The sequence below is a fragment of the Bubalus bubalis genome, chromosome 11, assembly GCF_019923935.1.
Source record: "Bubalus bubalis isolate 160015118507 breed Murrah chromosome 11, NDDB_SH_1, whole genome shotgun sequence".
Lineage (NCBI taxonomy): Eukaryota > Metazoa > Chordata > Mammalia > Artiodactyla > Bovidae > Bubalus > Bubalus bubalis.
Window position 1 is genome coordinate 95,408,582 of NC_059167.1, and position 18,002 is coordinate 95,426,583.

The 18,002-nt window shown below is 47.5% G+C and overlaps 1 protein-coding gene across 5 annotated transcripts in view; it reads right to left on the reverse strand.

The window, feature by feature from the left end:
* Positions 1-5,823, reverse strand: part of SV2C (synaptic vesicle glycoprotein 2C) — a 224,218-nt gene extending 218,395 nt beyond the window's left edge. For 2 of the 5 annotated variants that reach the window (XM_044925472.2, XM_044925471.2), the window contains exon 1: positions 5,641-5,823. The gene's annotated coding sequence lies outside the window, so the exon portion shown is untranslated. The other 3 variants (XM_006051065.4, XM_044925469.2, XM_044925470.2) reach the window with 3 other exon arrangements.
* Between the last annotated feature and the right edge of the window lie 12,179 nt (positions 5,824-18,002).

The following is an 18,002-nucleotide window of genomic DNA, read 5'->3' on the forward strand; positions in this document are numbered from 1 at the left end:
TTGGACATGCTTGAGCGCGCGCACACACACACACACGCACACACACGCACAAGTGTGAGACCCTGTTGTGACTACATACACCACAGGCCCATGAACCAGCCTCAGGAGTCACTGCTCACCAGATGGGTGCCCTGCTATAACCGCATAGGTGAGTCTCCAGAGCACCCTGCATTTGGTCAATAGTCCAGAAACATTCAGGATTGCATTGCAATAAAAGGAAGTAGGATTTCATATATTAAAAAGGAACCCTTTCATTTTATAAGACAAACATTGGGAGAAGAGAAAAGGTACCTTTTACTGTATACTGCCTACAAGGTAGGAGCTTTATGTATATTTTTCCTATTTAACCTCCACACACAACCCTAAAAAGTAGATATAAAAATCATCTTTTCACAGCTCAAGAAATTAAGGCTCTGAGAGGTTAAGAAACTTGTCTATGGTTACACCATTTTTCTCAAACAGCTCATTAATTCATCTGATAATGTTTACTGAGCTCCTTCTAGGGAGAAAACAGGAAGACAAAACAACCACCTCTCCCCAGTCCTGTCCATGGCTTCTTGGAGTTTAACAACTTAGGAGAGAGAGCTATTCATGAAAGAATCTCATTTTTTAAAAAAAGGAAATGTAAAATTAATGAACTTTATAAACAGAGTTGCCAGATTTAGCAAATAAAAACACAGAATGCCTAGATAAATTGAAATTTCATATAAATAATAAATAATGCTTTAATATGTCTCATGCAATATTTGAGACATTTATGTTAAAAATTAATTGAAATTTAACTGAGCATGCTCTTTTTCTCTGACAATCTTATGGAGAAGGAAAAGTACATTGTGATGGGGGAGGGCATTTTAACCTCACAAAAGAGGTTTAGGAGGCTTCTCCAGAAAGGGAAGACTGGACTGAAACCTAAATAACACCAGGCATTAATGTGAGGAAGGCAGGCTGGAGCAAGTGATAGGGTTGCCATGGCAGGAGAAGACTGATGTTTGAAGGCTGCTAGGATGGGAGAGGTTCGGGGGTTAGGTAACCCGAGGTTACAGAAGTGAGCTGGGGCCAGACCACCCAGAGCCTTGCAGACTTTGAAGGCCAAGGTTTTCAGTCTTTATGCCAGTAGACAGACCCGTCTATGTCACGCTCCCTCTGCCTACGCCCGTCTGTCTCCACAGAGTCCTTCCCAAACACAGACTTCACTCTGCCTCTGCCTCTTACCAAAGAAGCCAGCCATCTTGAAACCTGCCTTGCCAAGCCAGAATGCGATCCCTCTGAGAGTTTCAAGCAGACATTCCATCAGTTCCAAAGAGAACAACACAGCTTAGAGAGCCACGCGTTCTGGGTCCCTGCTGCATGGCCAAGTACTAGTTCAAGTGTTCCTGCAACTGTGGTCCCCGGACGACAGCATCCAACCCACGGGGCAGAGCCTGGGAGCTGCACACTCTGGGCCACACAGGGAACCACGCATTTGGGACGCCTGGGATGGGGCTCAGAGATCTCCACTTGGACAAGCGACCTGGGGGAGCACATGACTATTCGAGAATTCTGATCTATTAGACTCTTCTAGGATTTCTAGTTCACAGGGTTTTCAAAGAATGGTAAATGACAGGAGAAAGCACTCTAACTCGTCATAAATCTCATTGTGCTCTTAAATTATAAGAGGATCTGAGTGCTATGCGAAGACTGAAACCCATCAGTACAGTTTACAGTGTCTGGTCTAAATCATTTGTATCACCTACTGTCCACAGGAAAAGATACAGCAGGCATGGTGCGCTTTAGGTGGTCAAGAGAAATCATTTAAAGTGTTGCCATATTAAATCGAACTCAATATTCACTTTACATTAAACTGAGATTATTATTTTTCAACTCTGGTCTTTTTAAAATGCTTTAACTCATACCCCTCATGGCATAATACAAAATCTAACAGACTAATTACAAATACACAGCCCATGGTCCCATGTAAAATTGCAATGAGTTAATTAAAAAAAAAATCTCTTATATTCTATTTATAAGAAAAGTTCAAATATAAAATATTATGTATTATATATTTCTTATATTTTACAGAGGGAAAGAACATTAGAACCAGAAAGGACCAAACCATCCAATCCAGCCCTCTTAGTTCATCTCATTTTGTTCACTTCTTTCCAGGGAAACCACTTGATATACAATGACTATGGACCTTTCCTAATTATAAGGGGTGTTTCAGATAAACTATATAGTATCTTTATACCCTCATTCCAGCAAGAATTAAAACAGTAACTTCATCCTCCCTTGTTATTTCAGCTATGTCAAAAAAAAAAAAAAAAGAAGCTTCCAATTTTATCCACTGCAACATTTTACACTGGCTACTCAATAGAGATGGAATTTAAAAAGTAAAACTCAAATTAATTTTGCAACGTTGTACCAAAGCTGCATGAAGTTGATGGAGGGGGGCTGCCTCTCCTAGGTTTACAAACAGACTTCACCGAAATGATGAGTTTGTGTTAAATGAATAATGGTATCCATGTCATAAACCATGGTTCAGACAGAAACCTCAGCAACATGGAACGGAGAAGCAGTGATGAATCATAGATTTTCTCCTGATACAGCTGCATAGAATTAAAAGGACATTTTAACTTTTACTCTTCACCGGAATCTACCATCATGCATGAGTAACATGAATAACAACATAGTGACCTGATTCGGAAGGCATTCTGACACATCAGATACTTTTATTCATGAAACATGTCATCAAAAAGTCTACCTCAGAATAAGAGCTAATATCCCTAATTACAGGAAATGGATTTTCTGGTACTTGTGGTCAGGTAATATACTGCACATTTTGATGTCTTCTGCAGTAATTGCCTGGAATTGCCTGTGGAAACTACATTCTGTTTTCTGAGGGACCTTCCACACTTACAGAATATGACAGTATCAATAATGAGTAGGATTTTTACCTAAAAGCTCCTAGGCTAGTGTGCTGCTCAGACCCAATGCTACTTTCAAATGTCATTGGGTCATGAAAAATAAATTTAATTTCTCCACTACATCATCAAAACACTCAGATGCAATCCAGAGCTTTCCCTCCCCTGCCCCCCTCCTCCAGACAGCCAGCAGCTAATGGCATTTGATTTTATATTAGACTGCTAGAAAAGTCTATTGTCTGCATTTGCTGACACTGAAGGCCAAATTTCATTAAAGGAACAGTGCCGGAGGAAGTCGCCAGACTTTTTTAAAAAATATGTTTTCTCTTTCCTTAAAAGGATTTTGTTTTATAATATTTTCCATTCATACAGAATATGTACGTCCAGAACTCTGAGACGCTCTCTTTTGTCCTCAAAACAACTTTTTAATAAGAGCTAGTCTCAGCTATTTTTCACATTTCTCAAACACGGAGTATGAACCCAAAAGGGTAAGTCACTTGCCCATAACATAAGGTGGTGGCATAACACAATACTTGGGGAAAATGAGACTAGGACCTTTAACTCTCTTCTCTTTAGTAACTATGTTCCCTCCTTTCTCCCATTAACCCCTCAGCTCCATCACTCCCTTCATTCATTTTGCCACACATCCTGCCGATGTGGGCTCATCCAGGAAAGCCGGTAGAAAAATCTTTGCCATTAGGTTTCCAGAAAGTGGGGTCCTTTTTTTGTTGCTGTTGTTAATACATAGAATGAAATGTGGATTGGCCTTTTTATTCTCTACCAGAGAATGCACTTGGAATACGGTTTTCAACACATTTTTAGGAAGAATGCGGGCACACTGTTTTGCAAGCCTTTCTCAAGCTCCACTTAGAGGCCAGGCCTCCTAACAAAACTCCTGAAGAACGGTGAAGAAATGGATCAGCGCTACAGAATCCGAAGAACCTCAACATCAAAGCTTTCACAGGAAAACTGGCCGTGAGCACGAGGCCTTTCGGAACTGACCACTGAAAATGAGCGGATGCCGGATTAATACCCAATTCTCCCCCACGATTAAGGATAGCAATGGAACTGAAGCAACTTTCCTTCTCGCCCTGTCAGTCGGTTAAGAATGAAGGCAGGAGGCCCAGAGTCGGAGGAGACCATCAGGGAATCCCTGTCGCAGCGCCTTAAAAGACGCTCCATCTTCTCGGTCCCCGGGGAGCTTCCGGCCGCTGCGGCGCCTCGGCGGCACTGCGGTGCACTGCGGAGGCGCCGGCCGGCCCGCGGCCGGGGTCCTGCGGGGCTTCCCTAGCCGCCCGCCCCCGCCGCAGTCCGCCTGTCCCCGCCTCCGCCCGCGCCTCCCCTAGTCGCCGCGCCCCGCGCCGGGGCCGCCGCAGGACATCCATCCTCCGAGAGCCTTTGACGCACACACGCGCGCTCCCAGACGGAGACTCCGCCGCCTCCCGCATCCCCCGCCCTCGCCCCCGCTCGCGGGCCCGCATTTGCATCACTAACACACGCAGCCAGTGACGCGAGCGCCCTCCATCACCCTCCACCTCCCCCGCTCCGCCGCCCCGACTCCCCCACCCCGGCTCGGGCCGTCCCGGCGGCACCTCCAGCCCGTGTGACTCAGCCCCTCCCTCTCCGTCCCAGCGCGCAGGGCGCCGCGGGTCCCCGCACGCCCACACGAAGGCTCTGGGTTGAGCATCTGCGGCAGGGTGCCCGCTGCCCCCAGCCAAGTTCATCACCGTATTTCGTAGTCCTGGTGGGACCAGCCCCAGGCTGTCCCCTCGGCACGCTGGAGGAAAGTCTTCCCAGTTCTAGAACCCAGAAGCGGGGGGGGGGGGGGGGGGGGGGGGGAGGAAGAGCCCGCCAAGAGAAAGGGTCACTGAGGTGGAGGAATCGCCTCCACCGCCCTTCTCAGCACCTGAAATCATTTCGGTAGTTTATTTAAAGGTGACGGCCGCTCTCCCCGCGGAGCTTCACACCAGTGGAGCTCTCTCGCCGCGCCTGGCACACAGTAGGCGCTCAGTAGGTTTTTACTAAATGAAGGCACAGTGTGGTTAAGCGCAGACACACACAGCCCCGCGGGGTTCCGGGCTCTCCAGCCCTCGCTAGTTCTCGTGCGGACACTAGACTAGACGGGGGCTTCGAAGATCTGGGGAGCGGGGAACAGTCCTTACATCTCAGGTGTTTCTTTTAGGCTTCCGCAGCGCCCACTGCGGCTGCCTCTGATCTCCCGCCGCTCGCCCGTCTGCAAAGGGATTCCCGGCTAAAAAGTTGAGCCCAAGGCTGGGTTGCGGTACAGGGGTACCGGCGAGGCGCAGTCGGACACCCGGCCAGGGCTTCGGAGCTGCTCGTTTTAAATCAGCCTCTTCCTGCCCATCGAATCACAAAAGCGAAGGATAGTAGAGGTCCCTGCAGAACGCTGGCGCGGCCCCCGCAACCGCCGCAGCTGCCCACCTACCTCCGTCGAGAATCCGGGATAAAGCGCGCCCGCTTCCCCCAGACCAAGCCCAGGCAACCGGGGGTCACTCTATCTTCTTTACCCCTACTTCCTCGGTCCTGCTCCTGCAAAGGCATCCGGCCGGCCGAGCAGCACCTCGCACCTGCAACCACCTCCCCGTGGGCGGGTGGGGCAAAGTTGCTTTTTCTAAGAGGCCACGAAAAGTTCCCCAGGCTGCAGCGCCCGGCCTGCTGGTCCCGGAGGGACAAGAAGTAGCGGCGGGAAAATCCGTCACCGCTGCCAGGGTCTCCTACTCACCGCGCCAGCCGCCGGACATCCACTTCCTAGGACAGAGTCAAGCCTTCAGCCTTCAGCCTCGCTCCTCCGGGGCGCCTCCGTCTGCCGCGCTCTCCCGCAGCGCGCGGAGTGGCGACTCCTCGGAGCGGGTCAGCCGCGAGAGGCGGGGCGGGTGAGCGGCTCGGGGCTCGCACGCTGCGGTCCTCCTCCTCCGCCTCCGCCTCCTCGCCTCCGCCCCCCGGTGCTGCAGTGCCGGGCGGCGGCGTGGCGAGAGTACGAGCAGCGCGCGAGGAGGGAGTCACGGCGCGCGGGGGAGGCGGCAGCCGCGCACGACTCGCTGCGGGGCGGGCCAGCGCGCTCCGGGAAGTCGGCGTCTTGGGCGCTGCGGCGGCGGCGCGGGATGGGGCGGGTAGGGTCACCCCCAGGTCGCAGGTACTTTTGGAGAAGTCAGGGCTCCGAGTTCGCAGTAGGAGGGTGAAAAGGGACCCATTCTTTAATTAGTCACTGGGTGTGACTGTGCGTCGGGCACTTGGGGGCGGCGCCCGGAGTCTGTCCGGTGGGACCACAGGGAATCCCGAGTGTGGGAGCCCGCGGGTGCCTAGTGGGGAAAGGCGCACCTCCTGTTTCTGGGGCCTGACCTGTTTAACTTTGACTCGGCTTCCCCGGGAGCCACCAGGCCGGGCTAGGTCCCCCCACCTTCCCCTTCCCCACGCTGACATACAAGTGGAGGCGAATCTTGGGCGCAGCAGGAGCAGACGGGGGTGGGGTGGGGTGGGGGGGAAACTTTGCCAGTTGCCTAGGGTCACCCCAATGCCAGGTAGGGCCAGACAGCCGGACTCACAGGCAGACATCTGAAATGGCCTTTGGTGGGGGAAGTTACCTAATAATTTTTTTTTAATTGTTTTAACAGCCAAGGGAATTTTGTTAGTATTTTCAGTAACATTTCGCCCCTTGAAGTGCTGGGGACGCCAGCAAGAGTCCCCCCCCCTTTTCAAAGTGGCGGGGTTCAGCAGCTCCGGAGAAACCTGCCTCGACAAGGCCACACCCAGGGCTGGAGCGGCCACCAATGCAGCGCAAAGGAGGGCGTTGCTTCCCTTGGACCTCCGGCCGCCGCCCCTTCTTCCCCCCCATCTCCGATGCTGCCCGCTAGACGCTGCGGGAAGGGGGGCTTCCCCTATTCCCAACCCAACCAGCTCTGGGCTCATACTGAACTAAAGCAGGGTGGGAATCGGCTGCAGAGGCAGGTGCCTTCCCGGTGATCACTGCTCGGGGGAAGGGTGACCCGAAAGGAGACAAAGCACAGAGCTTGTGTAGGCTTCTGTGAGTGGAAGTCACACACACACACACACACACACAGAGTCTATCTGCCAGTGTGTTCTATTAGTGTAAATGTGCCTGGATGATTGAATGGACGGATGTGTGGATATAAATATAAATACTACATGAGGGGGAAAAAGGTCTCTGGTACCTGAGGCAGCCTGTGGCCCAGAGAGGGTGATGGGCACAGGAGGCTGTTCACCCTTAGCAGTACGGTAATGTGAGCGTTTTGCTGGTCTGCGCCACTACGCCTGATAACTGTGGAGGGAAGAAAATACAATCAATCCTTGGCCTGTCACTTGCCTTTCTCTCCATTTTGGGTACTCTAGAATTTAAGATACGATTCCCGTGTACCATAGAACCTCACCTGCTGCACTGGTCCTGTAAACCTCCCTGGGTCTTGTTTCCGTTAAAGATTTTGCAATTTGCAACCATACGTGCTCCTGAAAATTAGTCAGGCAACATGAAAGTCGGGGAGCATACTCATTTCATTTCATTTCATGGATCCTTCTGCATTAACAAATTATTTAAGTTAATTATGTAGGCTAAGGGCTTCCCTTGTGGCTCAGCTGGTAAAGAATCCTGTCCTCCAACCCGCTATGTGGGAGACCTGGGTTCGATCCTTGGGTTGGGAAGATCCCCTGGAGAAGGGAAAGGCTACCCACTCCAGTATTCAGCCTGGAGAATTACACGGACTGTATAGTCCATGGGTTGCAGAGAGTCAGACAGGACTGAGTGACTTTCACTTTACTTCACTTCATATAGGCTAAGGGGCTTTCCAGGTGGCGCTAGTGGTAAAGAACCTGCCTGCCAATGCAGGTTACGAGATGCCCGTTGGATCCCTGGGTCAGTAAGATCCCTGGAGAAGGGAAGGGCAATCTACTCCATTCTTCTTGCCTGGAGAATCCCATGGACAGAGGAGCCTGGTGGGCTACAGTCCATGGGCTGCACAGAGTCAGACATGACTGAAGCTACTTAGCATGACATATAGGCTAAAATTATTGTTGTTACCTTCAGAAGGAAAATATATCTCATGAGAGTGCCTATAAATCCAGTATTGGAAATAAAATTGTAAAAATTTAAAAAATCATGTCTTACCCAGATTGCCTATGTATTACATATGTGTGTGTGCATGCACATGTATAATTTTGAGCTCCCATTTGCAAAATGTACTGGTAATTCATTGGGTTTCCAAGTGGATACCCTGTTGAGGACTTCCCCCCAAATGTTATGGTATAATGGGTTATGTCCCCAGTGACAGAAGTTCAGAAAACTGTGAAACAAACCTTTAAAATGATCAATGTGCTCTGTTATTCTCTCTCCCTTAAATCATTCCCCTGTGCTGTCTATGGAAGATATTTAAAGGAGTGTATAAATTTTTCTTGCTGCTGAATTTTCATGTCTTGATGCACTTGAAGATAACAGCTCCTACAGGAAAATTCCTGAATGTATGTTTGCAGGAAATAGCCAATTTAAGACCAGGTCGTGCTGGAGGAGGATTTTTTCATGTTGTCTCTCTGGAGCACAGCTTGTCTGTCTGGAGCACTCACATGATGGTCTGCAGAGGCTCCTTGGCTTATCCTCCACAGGCACTCTCATTTTGGGGTCTCACCTAGTGCACCGCTTGGCCCCAGGCCTGTTGGATCAGGCACTCAGAACTGTCGTCTTCATACCTTCATTACCAAAGACATGTTTCTCTCCTTAAAGCACTTGTCCTGTAGGAGCTGATGGAAGGTAAAGTGAACACCTTCCTTGTCCCTGCATATCCCAGTGTTCTAAAGTTACTGCTAAGTTGCTTCAGTCGTGTCTGACTCTGTGTGACCTCAGAGACGGCAGCCCACCAGGCTCCCCCGTCCCTGGGATTCTCCAGGCAAGAACACTGGAGTGGGTTGCCATTCCCTTCTCCAGTGCATGAAAGTGAAAAGTGAAAGTGAAGTCGTTCAGTCGTGTCTGACTCTGAGGGACCCCATGGACTGCAGCCGACCAGGCTCCTCCGTCCATGGGATTTTCCAGGCAAGAGTACTGGAGTGGGGTGCCATTGCCTTCTCCGTCTAAAGTTACTACACACTTACAAATCAGGAATTGTGTTCCTTCGTGTAGTGGCTGCTTGTGATGCTACAAAGCAAGCTGTTAAAGACACCTAAGGAGATCAAAGATCCATCCTCACGTCTACAAAATGGGCTCAATAAAAATAATTCTTACTCAGCACAGATGCCATATTGATTAAAATTGATAACATACTCAAGAAGCACAGTGCCTAGCACATGGTGGGCACAGAATAGTCCCCTTTCTCCTTTTAGCAACCAGAGTGAGGCTTTCCACAGGCTCTGCCCTGGAGCACTAGCTCTATATGATGGTGCTCCTGCAAGCTCTAGCTTCCAGAACTGGAGTCTAGAGAGAGCCTCACACACTCGGTCCAAGGCCACACCTCTCCAGTTCTCCTTACTTTCCTCATCAGGGGTCAAAAGCAAGGCATAGACACTCACCCTTCATACCTCCAAAACTCAGAGTTTTCCCAACACTGTATGTTTTGAACCTAATATTAATCTCATTAAGTCTTTCAGTTCAGTCGCTCAGTCGTGTCTGACTCTTTGCGACCCCATGGACTGCAGCACACCAGGCTTCCCTGTCCGTCACCAACTCCCAGAGCTTACTCAAGCTCATGTCCATTGAGGCAGTGATGCCATCCAACCATCTCATCCTCTGTTGTCCCTTTCTCCTCTGGCATCAGGGTCTTTTCCAATGAGTCAGTTCTTCATATCAGGTGGCCAAAGTACTGGAGTTTCAGCTTCAGCATCAGTCCTTCCAATGAACATTCAGGCTTGATTAAGCCTTTAATGCCTACTTATATCAGTTATCACGAGCAGTCCCAGAATTCCAAGTGTGTTTCTCTCCCCTACACTCTAATGCTCATAAGGCTCAGCACATCCTGTATATTTTCCTTTCCTCCCTCAGGGCTTATGGAATGCACAATCCACCATTAGCCAGATGTCCTTTATCCTCACCCTCTTCTCTGAATGTTCCCTTCACTTCCTGCTCTCATGGAAGCCTGCATCCCCCTCAAGGAGGCTGCCCCTCCACAGCCCTCTCAAGTGACGGCTGGTTTTTGTTGTTTTTTTTTTTCCTTCTCCAGTTCTTGTATCACTGTCAGGAAGTAGGGAGGTGATATCCTTCTTGTTCTTTATTGCTGCTTCCAAAACATTCTTCATCCCTTCTCTCTAAAACCTGCAACTTTGAATCTTACCTTATCAGGTTATTTCACCCATTACTTTTTAAAATTGAAGTACAGTTAATTTACAATGTAGTGCTAAGTTTCAGGTGTACAGAAAGTGATTCAGTTACATATATGTATATATACATATTTTTTCATATTCTTCTCCATCATAGGTTGTTAAAAATATTGAATATAGTTCCCTGTGCTGTATCACCCATTAGTTTTAAATGTTACTTTCATGTTCAGACCTCCAGGTCACTTTGCACCTTTCCTGATAATTTTAGCTCCTAGACTCATGCCACTCCATAAACGCTAATCCTACCTTGAAAGTGAAAGTATTAGTTGCTCTGTCATCTAACTCTTTGCAACCTTTGTGACCCCATGGATAATAGCCCACAAGGCTTCTCTGTCCATGGAATTCTCCAGGCAAGAACACTGGAGTGGATAGCCATTCTCTTCTCCAGGGGATCTTCCCAACCCAAAGATCAAACGCGGGTCTCTGGCATTGCAGGCAGATTCTTTACGTACTGAGCCAGCAGGGAAGCCCTCTGAACCTGCCTTATCCTTGCCAGTTTAATATACACAAAGATGTTCATTCCAATCAGTAGTACTCTTAGTCCTGAGCAAGCTTTGGTGAGGGGCCTCTGTGCTTTAGAATGCTTTACTTGAAAGTAAAAAACTTCCAAATTTCCATTAAACTATGAATTCAATTTAGTATTAGACTGGTAATTTCCCAGGGCACTGGCAGAAGGAAATGAACATAGTTTTTGGAGGAGCTCTTCTTCCTTCTAGACTTAAAAAAAAAAAAAAAAAAACCTCTCTTTAGTAAGTTTCTAATGAAAATCAGAGGCACATAATGAACACACAAGGAAGGATGGCACCATGAGGGAGAGCTGGAATTAACAGAAGAAACTTCAGTGCTTCCTTTGAAAAAAGACTCCAAATGTTGCAGTTATTGGCCAAAATTGTTATTTTACTTGAATAAAATGCAAGCTTAAAAATATTTGTAAGCAATAAGAAACTACAAGGAATGACCAGTCCTATTTGAAAAGGTACCAATCAACCTTCTATCCAACTTTGCTGTATACACACATCTTACTTGTCCTCCTGTTAGAATCCTGATTTGATTTAGGTATCCATCTTTTTTTTTTTTTTTAACTGCACTCATATGTTGAACAACACAGTTTTACACAGAATACTAACTAAGCACTTTTCTTTGTATTTTACATATGGGCTTGGAATTCTATTAAAATTCATACCATCACACTACCAAATCTAACTCCTAAATAGATGAATTACAATTTGATTAGGTTTTAAAGCCTTAATGGCAATAGTCATTATTATGACTATTATATTAATAATTGTATTAATAATATGATAATTATATAAAATGGTAATAATATGATGACTATATTAATAATTATTGATTGAAAAATAAATTCAAGAAAGAGCAAATAAAATTTTACGTGGTCTTACGTGCCCTGAAGGAGGTGGTGCCTGATTTGAAGCAGTTTCTCCTATGTCCGGTAATCTCCTATTTTGAACTTCTGTGACTTCAGCTTCATGAGCCATAAGTCTCCTTTCTGCTAGACATTATGCTACCAATTATTTTTACTTGATGGCCAGTTCTTTTAAGATCTGTAAGAACAATTTCAAAATTGAGGTGTAAGCCCCTCTTTCTAGGTTCTGGGTAGATTTCTTCTGCTGATCAGTTCTGTCAAGGTTGCATCCGTTCAAGTGTAAATCTGCAGCTGGGTGGGCCTTGGGAGAATGAGTCCAGGCCATTCTGCTGTTATTGGTACTGAAGTTCCATGGTGGTGGCAGCCCACATGTCTTCTCCCAGGGAATCCACCGCTCTCTTCTTCCTGCTGCCGGCAAGAGAGATGCTCACTCTGACCTCTGATCCCTGCAAACAGCCAGCAGCCACCATTTTTCACATGGACACATGCTTTTGGGGTTGATCTCAGTATATCTTGATTGGTCCAAGTTCAGTTCAGTTCAGTTGCTCAGTCGTTTCCGACTCTTTGCAACCCCATGAATCGCAGCACGCCAGGCCTCCCTATCCATCACCAACTCCCGGAGTTCACTCAGACTCACATCCATCGAGTCAGTGATGCCATCCAGCCATCTCATCCTCTGTCGTCCCCTTTTCCTCCTGTCCCCAATCCCTCCCAGCATCAGAGTCTTTTCCAATGAGTCAACTCTTCGCATCAGGTGGCCAAAGTACTGGCGTTTCAGCTTTAGCATCATTCCCTCCAAGTAACACCCAGGACTGATCTCCTTCAGAATGGACTGGTTAGACCTCCTTGCAGTCCAAGGGACTCTCCAAACCAGTCATGAAATCCCATTCCCCTTTCCAGCGGTTGGTTTTTGGGCACAGACCTGTTGCACAATTCTGACCAGTGATATGTGAAGGGAACACACCTCTAGAGAGGTTTTGGGAATGACTTCTTCACTTCTGAAACTATGAATGAAGAACAGAAGTCTCATTGCTGTTTGCAGACATTATCATGCCTAAATGTGACCTATGGAACTTTTCCAAACGTCCTGTAATCAAGCAGGGGAGGCAGTCTAGTGACAAAATGCATGGAGGACGTAAAAGCCAAGAGAATTTGAGAGAAGTGGAGCCAGAGCCCTGTGCCACACCCGGACCAGCCCCACATCTGCTGTCTGGTAATGAATTTCCTTATTTAAAAAAAAGCCACTTAGAGTCTTTTCCTCGCAGCTGAAAGCGTTCTTATGCTGACACCATTCCCAGCTCTAGAAGAGTAGCTGGCACATGGAAGCTTCTCCGCAAACGTCTGCCGACTTAAATTGAGCTGTGTGTCAAGTTCATTTCTACTTGAGAAAACAAGAAGGACGTCTCCATCTGTCGGTCCCTAGATCATAGATTGTGTTTGGTAAACATTTGCTTAAAGCCAGAATGGCTTCAGGATCTTAACAGGCAAAATGGAAGTCCAGATGGAAGGCTGAACATAAAAAAAAGAAAATTAGCTCAGTGAAAACTCAAGTTCTGGAAGAATCTTCTGCTCAAATTGCCAGGGAAGGAGTTGCTCCAGGCAGGGTCAGAAAAAGGGAAGTTTAAGACATCGCCAGCCTCCTCTTTTGGCTCCAAGGGGAAAGCACTATGTCCCCCAGGAGAGTGTGTGAGGGTGGAGATGTGGAAGGGAGTGGAAATACCCACAGGAGACATCCCTTGGTAAAAAGAGGCAGAATTTGATGTCTGGAAACCCTGCTTGTTAAGAAGCAAAGAGCTAAATTAAAGGAGTCTGTAAGCTATTCAGAGCTGATCCCTGGGTATACTCCACGGGTCCAGAAATGTCCCCCTCTATGTAGGTTTGCTCCCATATGTATCCACGTGGCTAGAATAAACTATCTTTGTCACTCAGAAAACGTCCAGCTTCAGTGGACGTGACTACTGATAAGACACAGTGTGCAGTCTGCGTTCCTGAGGTCTCAGTCCCAGGAAGAGGAGCCCCCATATCTGAACAGAGGCCAAGAAAACAGAAGCCACCTCGCACAACATCATGGGCTCCCCCCCAGTCATAGTTAGCAGATACCTGGGAGAATCACTCCTGTGAATAGGCAACTCGCCTGATCCAAACTGCTCTCAGTGACTGCACAGTGCATGCCGCAGCCTAGCCATGTGTCCCATGTCCATCCCCACTGGGGGGCCTTTGGCACAGAGCAAGCGCTGAGTGACGAAGTGGCCAGGGTGACTCAGCACGTCTCTGACTTAGCACCCTGGTGCTCGTACACCGGGCCTGTGAATCCTCAACCTCCGAGGAGAGGGAGTGGGTGGCGCATATTCTGTCCCATGGAGGGACAGTTCTGAGGACTGTTGCATACGCTGGGATAGCGCCCAGGTGCCCGCAGTGGTGAGCAGCTTATTTACCAACAGATGGCTGACTTCCCCCTTCCTTGTCTGACTTCCCTGCCTGCTCAGCGTACTTCACAGGATCATCTCTTCAATACCTACAGGTACTCATACCCTGACGTGAAGCCAAAGTGTTAGTTGCTCAGCCATGTCTGACTCTTTGCAACCCCATGGACTGTAGCCTGCCAGGCTCTTCTGTCCATGGAACATTCCAGGCAAGAATACTGGAATGGGTTGCCATTCCCTTCTCCAGGGGATCTTCCCAAGCCAGGGATCAAACCCAGGTCTCCTACATTGCAGGCACATTCTTTACCATCTGAGCCACCAGGGAGGCCCACTCCACACTAACCCCACAATAAGACAAACCTCTGGGCAAAACCGGCCGTAATCAGGCCCACGTTCTCACCAGCTTGGTTCTCAGGAAATCCACCTCATTTCCTGGAGCCCCACAGCCTCTTGAAAGCCCACCAATTCCCCCAACACAATGTCTTCTGTATGAGAGGTGCTATTTCGAATAATTGTTCAAACATTTAGTTAGCCTTCTATATCCTTTCTTGAGCATCTCTTTCCAAAATGAGACTTGTCAAGGGTCTTTCCATATGCAACAATGCCAGACTCAAATCCTGCAGTGCCTTCTGCAGAGGCGTAGCACCACTACCAAAGACTGGGAAACCTCTAGCATTCCTACGATTTTAATATGTGTGTTTTAATTTAGAATAAAAAAACAAACCCAGATGCCCACTTTGTGGCAAGAGGAATCTCTCTGAATATTTTCCTTCTCTTTCTTTCAGTGACTTCTGTTACTTCCGTAAGCTCTATGGCAAGTGCTCTAGATCATCTGTATCTGAATGCTTTATAGCTCAAATATGAATATTCTCTTTGGGTCTTCTGTTTATCACTGACTAGATTTTCTTTTTTAACATTTGACCACAGGTTTGTTAATACATTGAACTCTATTAAACTATTTTCCCATTGCAGGGAGAATTATCATTTCCATGTCCAGAATTTGTCTCACATAATCTTCATGTTCCAGATTAGTGTTCTAAGGCTCAGCTTTTCCTTTTTTAATAACAGACATGCTGATTTCCCCCCATATGATCTAGCTATTAAAAATGCATGTGGTATGCTTTCAGGAAGTTAGAGTCACTTCTATTTTTAGCATGACCCATAGGTATTGACGCTGACCAACTCTGGGCCACAGATGGCTTTTTATTTTAAGAGGTAGCAACACCATGAATGTTAATGATGGAAAATTTTGGTATTAATAGTTGGTCTAATTCATGTTTTTGCTTTCTCTACACTTAGACTGAATCCATTCCTGCTGATAAAAACCATTTTAAAAATGACCTATCCTTTTGCTCCATGCCCGCTACCAAGAAGTTTTCTGGGCACCATATTAACCATTTCCTGCATAAAAATGCACCCTATGTAAACAGTAGCTCTCCCATGATACAACTTGAGCGCATTTCTGTATTCGATGGCAACCTGGAAGTAGAGGTTCTTTAATAATGGGATCTGAGAGAGCAGGTGAAGTTTCCCCTCACTTGCCAGAAGTTGTCTGCAAATCCCAAGAACATAGCTTCCCACCTTCTGACTGATGCAAAGTCAAATCAAACTCATCCCAGGCTATTGTCAATTTCAAGGGAAGGAGCAGGAAGTCTCATTTTGGCATTAGGACAAAGTGACAGTTTACCAAATACTCAACATTTGCAGCTATGAGGCACTTGCTCCCTGAAGTGCTGGGAACGAAGCTCCTTTCCTTCTTTCCACTCCCTTGCAGTCTGTGAGCGGCAGAGTCAGGTTACTAGTGCGTGCCCTAAAAGTACGGTGGCTCCATCTTGTCCCTTTGACCTGAGATGTCACCTTAATGCTGTGAAATTCCTGTCTCCAAAAGAGGAAGCTTATGACTGAAGCTTTCTGGGGATGTAGGCTCAGGCATTTGGAAGAACAGAAGTTGGCCCAGGATTTCCACTGAAGAGACGTCAAGGATACATTTCTTTAGGTTACCACAGGCAAAGCAGACATGTACAGTGGGTAGAGGATATTCCAGAACACTGATTCTCAGAATGCTCAGTAAAGAAGCTGACTTGGTGTGTCATTCAGGCAGGTTAAGACCCAGAGGTCATAAAACACAGTTTTCATAGGGCACCAGAAGACGGCTGCAACTTAACACACAGGCCAGATCTCATCTTGGTAAAATACAATTTCCAATGTCACCTTCCATGAGTCACCTTTCCAAGTCACCTTCTTTCCAAAAGAAGACAAGATCCAGACACTCTGGAACAAAGAGCTTAGTGACCAGTGGGAACGGTCAGTGGTCTTAGAGGTGATTATGTTGAGGCCGCAGGATCCTGGAGAAGGCTGGTGTTTGTATTCTTACTTGCAAAGGACATCCTCATTAGAAGAGCCTGAAGTGCCGCCGCCACAAGCTGCTATCTGTACAGACGGCCTTGGCTGTGGGCACGGTAGATCCTGGCCTGGTAGAGCTAGGCTTGGGCATGAGATCACAACACAGTTGTCTCTACGGTGGGAAGTGAGGGAGCCTCCTCTTCATCTTGCCTGGAAACATGTGTGCGTGCTAAGTCACTTCAGTCATGTCTGACTTTGTGACTCTATGGACTGTAGCCTGCCAGGTTCCTCTCTCCGTGGGATTCTGGCAAGAATACTGTATTCGGGCAAGAATACTGCAGTGGGTTGCCTTGCCCTGCTCCAGGGTATCTTCCCAACCCAGAAATCGAACCCACGTCTCTTATATCTCCTGCCTTGGCAGGCAGGTTCTTTACCACTAGCACCACCTGGGAAGCCCCTATGCACAAATAGAGCACTTGCTGAAGATCCTCAGGGCAAGGGTAGTAATTTGGCAGAACTCTGCTCAGAACATGGGCAGGTGGGCAGCAGAGATCTGCTGGGAGTTCAGGTTGGTGACGTCTCCGAGGAACTCAGGGCTCTATGCCTGGTCTTCTCTGCCAGGATGAGAGAAGCCTAGGACCCTAGGTCTGGGCTGGGGCCCTGAGGCCCTGCGGTCAGTACAACTGAGACTGTGCTCCAGAGGGGGCGCACAGATGTCGAATCCAGCTATGAGGCCTGGGACAGTGTGGGGTCCGCATACCACAGAAAAGGAAGCTAACTTAGGCCAAAAACAAACAAATAAATGAAAGTACCAGATAGGGAGAAAAATGAATCAGTCAGAATCCAAGGAAGAACCGAAGAGCTGGGTATGGAAAAGACAGAGCCCAGAGATGGCTGGACGTTGAGAAGCATCCTTTAGAGTTTTGTCTTTGGAATGTTTCAGCTGCCTCTGTCCTTTGCTCTTTGTGACTAGCCTGGGATTCTCAGGAGAGTCTGAATAGGTGCCTGAGGTACACACTCTCTGAGATTCACAGGGCCATTTGGAAAAAGGAAAGTAGGGTGCAGCTCCCAGAGGAACAGAGAGGAAGAGGTTCTGTGCATGACAAACAAGACATCTCCATGTCCGGGCAGCCAGGTGGCACTCAGGGGTGTGGGGCTCGACTGGAAGGTAGAGTGCAAGGTGGAGAGCCGGGGGCAAGGCTGGTTCTGCAGGCCCAGCCAGGTGCAAGGAGGGGGTGCTGCCCCGACACATGAATGCTATCAAATCAGACAGATGGCCTGGAAGAAGACAGTTGGTTGAGCCTCAAGTCATATGGTGTTGATACAGAAAATCTGCACCCCAGATTCTTGGCAGAGAGTGATTATAACTGCTCATTTCTTATCAAAAGTTCAATTGTAACTAAAATATAGATATTTTAGGAAGGGCCTAAAGACCAGCAATGCATCCATTTGATACTTTGAATGTATCATCCATTTGATATTTTGAATGGTATACTTGTATTATGTCAGACCATCTGGGAAAGCTATTAATATATACCTGAGATTGTTTCTTTTTTTTTTTTTTTTGCACTTTACCTTTTGCTGCACTTTGCTAATTTTCCTAATTGTTCTTTGATAATATGCAAT